Here is a 5,799-nt window from a genome sequence, read left to right as displayed (position 1 = left end):
TAACCACTAGTCTATTATCCATGCCCATGAGTCTCTATTCGTTTGTCTTCATTTGTTGCTTTTAGGTTTATATCCCACATAGAAGTGATATCATGTGATTTTCAACTTTTTCTGTCTGGCTTATTTCGCTTAGCATGATTATCTAGAGGTCCATCCGCGTTGTTGCAAATGGCAGTATTTCATCTTTTCTTAGGGCTGATATGTACCCCAACTTCTTTAGCCAATCATCTATCATAGGACACTTGGTTGCTTCCATTTCCTGGCCACTGTGAATAATGTTGCTGTGGACATTGGTGTGCAAATATCTTTTTAGATATGGGTTTTCAAGTCTTTGGGGTAAATACCTAGTAGAGGGATTGCTGGATCATATGGTAGATCAATTCTTAGTTTTTTGAGGAACCTCCACACTGTTTTCCATAGTGGCTGTACCAATTTGCAGTCCTGCCAGCAGCGTATGAGGGTTTCAATTTCTCCACATCCTCTCCAGCATTTGTTATTACTTGTTGGGCTGCTTCTTAAGCTGTGGGTAATGTAGAATCACCATCCTTTAAATTTAGCCAGACTTGTGATGGGAAGGTGTTTAAATTTGACCGGTGGCTTAATATTTTGTCTTAAAGAGGAGGCAGTCTCCCTCAGGGCCGCTCCAGTTATGCATCATTGTAATGGCCCCTCTCAGAAGCACCTGGAAGTCATTGGGAGAAAAACAGCCCCTTTTTCCATCCTTAGACTTCTCCACGTGTACCATTGGCTTCTGACAAGCCCTCCTGATGTCATGCTTTCCTCCCAGCATGCCACAGGCTCCCCATGTCCCTGGGAAGAGCCTGACAGCTGCTCAGTTATTCCATCGTCCTCTCTTGATTATTCTTCCTTTCTCATCATTATTTTTGCAGGACCATGGGCCATGGGTGCATGAGCCTGTCTGGGCGGAGGCCCAGAGACACTGTTAGATTAATGGATGTGCTTAATGGTGCTTGCAGTCCAGATGCCCAGGGCACTATCAGGATGCCCTCAGCCATCTGGGGATCCTGGATAGCTTTTTAGTCATATTCAAACTAAGTTTCAAGGAATGTCCACTCTTGGCTGAAGTATTCTTGGCCGTGTGTCTGCACATTACAATTTACCATCTATACTCTTCTTCACATGTATAATGAACATTCCTTGTTCATTCACTCAGCATGTTTATTGAGCACCTACTCTATAACTCGGTGTGTACAAGGGCTATGTGCTTCCTATTGCTAATAAAGCATAAAAGCGTCCCTGCCTCTTACAGGCTTATGGGGTTTAAAAAACAAAACAAAACCCAAATACATTATCTCATTCAATGAATGAGAAAGGAAGGCATTTTGGGGGCCCATAGCTGAGACATTTAGTCCAGCAGGGAAGAGGTGGGAGAGTAAGGGGGGATATCAGGTAGGCTTCCCGGTAAAGGCCCTTCCTAGGCTGAGTTTTTTTTTTTTTTTTTAAATTTTAAAACCGTCCCGGTAAAGGCCCTTCCTAGGCTGAGTTTTTTTTTTTTTTTTTTTTAATTTTTTAACCGTTTAAAAATTAATTAATTAATTTTTTTATTTTAGGCGAGGCAACCCTTGGTTGACCTCACAGATTGCAAGGACCTTGTCAATTTACAATCCCTTGTTTTTTATTTTTTATGCCTACAGCACCTGGTCTTCCTTAGGTGGTACTAACCAGAGTACTAACCAGACTCAACCCTGCTTAGCTTCCAAGATCAGACGGGGTCAGGCACGTTCAGGGTGGCATGACTGTAGACTAGGCTGAGTCTTGAAGGATCCATAGGACCTAGGTGAGGGATGGCATAGGGAGGAAGGGAGAGCTGGCCAAGGTGACAGCATGGACAAGAGTATGAAGGGATGGAGATTAGGTGGTAGGGCATTGTAGGCAGTTTGGTTTGTCTAAGAGTAAAAGGTTTGGCCAGGGGGTGTGAGGAGAAGACAATGTTTGCTTCCCCTGAAAGGGAGCTGCTTCCTTATTCTGACTATAAGAACGCATTGCTTTGCAAGGAGCCGTGGATGGGTTCCTGGGTATGAAACCTAGAGCGTATCTATGGGATGGGGTGGACTTTTCATCCAAAGGAATAAGCAGAACAGTCAGTTGGCAGTGCCAGTACAGTGGCGCTTGTTACAGCCTCTTCTCCTTCCCAGCCCTGGTCCTGAGCTTCTGGTCATGGGCTTGGACTTTAGAGGGAACTCCCTTGCCCACCCTTTCCTGTTCTGCCCCTGTCTCCTGACAGAGCACAAAGTTGAAAAGCCATTTGTCCTTATACTGGCCTGGCGAGGTTGCATCCACTGATCTGAGTGTCTGGGCCTGGGTTCTAGGGTTGGCTCAGCTTCTGACTCTGGGTGAACCTTTGGCAAATCACGTTTCCAGTTCCCGGGGTGGGGGTGAAACTAGATGGACTGTGTCCCCAGGTCTGCCTATCCAGGGTATTATGCTTCTAAACAGATGACTAGATCTCCACCATTGAGCTAGTTTAATATATGTTAACTGTTCCCAGCAACCTGATTTTTGCCAACTAACAGGTCATAAACCAATAAAATATTTGACTTCAAAAGCAAAAATGGGTGAGGGAGATTACCACTGTGTTATCCTGTCTTCTAGCACCATAATCTCTAGGAGCTTGCATGTTATTTATTCTGTGTCATTGGGCAAGTTACTTTGTCTAATCCTCACTTTTCCCATCTGTTAAAATTGATGCTACAAATAGTATTCACCTCATAAGGGTAGTGCTGGGCAGGGCTGCCATGTGTGGTTGTGCTTATTGTGTACTGCCCAAGAGCACTTGGCTGGAGAGCAAATCGGAGCTGAAATCGAGCCCATGCTCTGCTTACCAAGCCATGGGCCCTGCCCCACGTACCTGCACCTGGTCACTTTTGCTTACAGTAGGAGCTGGCAGCTGCCCTGGTCTTTAGCATAGTGTCTGGCCCAGAAGTAAGTTCTTATTTTGTTTACTCTTATTAGGAGGAAAGCTAATAATTGAGGATCCACTTGTACCCAAAGCCTCAGTTTCCCCATCTGTAAAGTTATGGGAATGAATCTCTTCAGCTCTGTATTCTCATGAGATTGGACTATCTATGTGCTTTTGAATTCTAGGACAGGAGACTTGATCTCAGCTTTGAAATTTGTTATGTTTATTCTTCCTGGACATGTGCTCAAGGTGACTTGGTGGCTGAAACTTGGGGTTGGTGGGACTTCCTGGCGGCATGGGCCAGTCTAATGAGAGAAGCATCTTTTTCCACCCCAGGTTTGCCACCACAGCCCCAACTGAGGTGTATGGATGGATGTGTCTTGGCTGTTGATGGAGATATACTTCACTTCTTGTTGGTTGGTCAGTGTGTTGCCAAGAAACACTGCTATGAAAGTGTTCCTAGCAGTGAAAGCCTCTGCCAGGCTGCTCGAAAGAGAGAGGGTCGGGGGATGGGTGAACAGAGAGGAGGGTGGTGTGTCTAGCCCTGGAGAACCATGCCCACCAAGAATTTTAGCCCCTTAAGACTCAGTCTGTAAATTTGTAAAAATTCCTTTCCAATCACCATCTTTCCTTCACTCCTATCTCCTGTTGCACAACTTTGCTCAAATAAAGCCTGAGGCTTGAAGTAGGTTAAAGCAGAGTTGTCAGAGCCTCAGTGACTCAGGCCGGAGGAGGTTTTCAGACACAGAATCTGGTCTGGCTGGCTACTCTGTGCTGGGCCCACCTCTGAGCCCTGACCTGAAGGCTGAAGGACCCTTGCTGGGCTTGGGCTCCTGTCCTGTCTTTGGTGAGTCATTGGCCAAAGCAGTGAGAACTGCCTCTGGTGGACTGGCTGTGTCTGCCTTTTGGGGCCCATTTCTCGGACTTCCTCTTCATTAGCCTTGACTTGTTTGGGGGCAAGGAGAGAATCAGCACTTTGATGCTCTGCCACAGGTCCACTCGCCTCTGCCCACAGGTCCCAGGACCACTGAGCCGGGCTATGTCCCGCTTTTCCAAAGGCCAAGATATGCGATCTGCTCCCCTCGCTCCAGTGTTTTTTCCATTGTAGCCTCATATTCTCTATTTAGCTCTGAGCATGAGTGTTCTGGTTTCACGCCGACTCCAATCCACCCCATTGCTTCTTTATCCTCCTTTCCCACAGGGCCCAGCAGAGTGGCAAATCAATGACTTAAACGACTGATCCATTAGGAGTGTAGTAGATTGATTATTCCCCAGTCTTCACTCCCTCCTTGTTATAGGTTTATACATCCACACCCCTTGTCATATGACTTTGCTGTGTCTTTCTCTAAGAAAGGTGGAATATTTATCGCTGCCTCCTTGACTTTGGGTACGGCTATGGGACTTACTTCAGCAAATAAAATACTAGCGAATGTGTCAAAACCAGAGGCCTTCCTTGAACTTGTGTGGTTTTGCTTGACACTTGTACTTCTACCATTTGCTGTGAGAAGGGAATGCCCAGAGTAGCTGCTCGCTGGTCCTGGAGAGAGAGGTGGAGCAGACCCAGACTTGCCCTTCTCCTCCAAAGCCAGAAACAGCTGCCCCAGCAAATCTGTAGAACTAAGAGCAACACATGTTGCTGTACTAAGTGTTTCGACTTATTGGTTACATAGCGGTATTGCAGAAAAATATCTGATTATCGTAGAGATCAACTTGGTGCTGGGGCTGTGTCATTTTCTTTTCTAGCTTCGTCAGATCCTAGGTAGACACACAGTAGGAATGATAAAAACAGTTTGCCAAATGGAGATGGGGTCAGGAAGATAAACTCTGGTGGACTCACTCACTGTGTTTGGTTGACACTCTGCCCCCAATCTGGGTCCAGACTTACACATTCGGTCTGTCACCCAGTCCAGTGGAATGTATTGCCAAGTTATAGCCCAGATTTGTGTGTGGAATCTCAGTTTTAAAGTATTGAATCAAATTTTTATAGCACTGTGCAGGCAAAACAAAAACACTTCTGACCAGCCTATGGATCACCAGTTTACAGCCTCTGGTCCATTAACCCTGAATGTGCCCCATCTCTGAGCCCTTAGCATTGACTAAAATTCTTGTGGAAGGATCCAGTCATGCAGAATAGCAATTGGCCTAATGGCATATCCTATTTCCCAGACAGTGTTCCTTTGGTGCTGCTGAAATAATTCTGATTTGACCAAGAAAGAGTACCAGGCTGAGAATCTGGAGTTGTGAATTTGGGTTTGAATCCTGCTGCTAGCTTGATTTGTTGTGTGACATTGAGTGAGTCATTTTCTCTTTCTGGTTCTTAGTTTCCCCATCAGCTTAAGGACTTTATTACTTACAAGCTGAGATACTGATAATGAATTACTTAACCTCTCCAAGCATTAGCATCCTCATCTATAAAATGGGGTACCACTGCTCACTTGACCATGCTAAACGAGGATTGAATGAGATAACTGAAGTGTGAGCACACTGCCTGGCATAAAGGTCCACTGGCTGTTCATTGTGGCTCCCCCTGCTGCTGCTAATTAATAACAACAATAATGAATGAAAACCATGGCCTGTATTCTCTAGAAGGAGCTAGTGGCAAAAGCTGGTGTACAGAATTCTGGGGCAGCTGTCCTACCTGTAGCAGAAATGCACCATTTCGATTTCCTCTTTGTCTAGTACCTGATCTCCTGCTCCATCCTTTTATTCCCTGCGCAGCCCCGTAAAGCCTCCATTAGATGTTTATTCTTGGTTTCTCTGCTCGTGGCCAGTCTGTATGCCTGTCCTGCTTGCTCAGCTCTGAGCACGCACCTTTCTCAGACTGGCTGATAGCAGAAGGCTTGCTTTTATCTCTTACCTGCAAGAGGCTGTAAGGGGTT

General features: G+C 45.8%; 1 pseudogene; it reads right to left on the bottom strand.

The window, feature by feature from the left end:
* Nucleotides 1-1,646: 1,646 nt before the first annotated feature.
* On the bottom strand, nt 1,647-1,765 carry LOC112478246 (annotated as a pseudogene).
* Between the last annotated feature and the right edge of the window lie 4,034 nt (nt 1,766-5,799).

Source organism: Pteropus alecto, unplaced genomic scaffold, assembly GCF_000325575.1.
Source record: "Pteropus alecto unplaced genomic scaffold, ASM32557v1 scaffold42, whole genome shotgun sequence".
NCBI lineage: Eukaryota > Metazoa > Chordata > Mammalia > Chiroptera > Pteropodidae > Pteropus > Pteropus alecto.
Note: the sequence above shows the minus strand (reverse complement) of the source record. Positions and strands in the feature narration are given on the sequence as shown.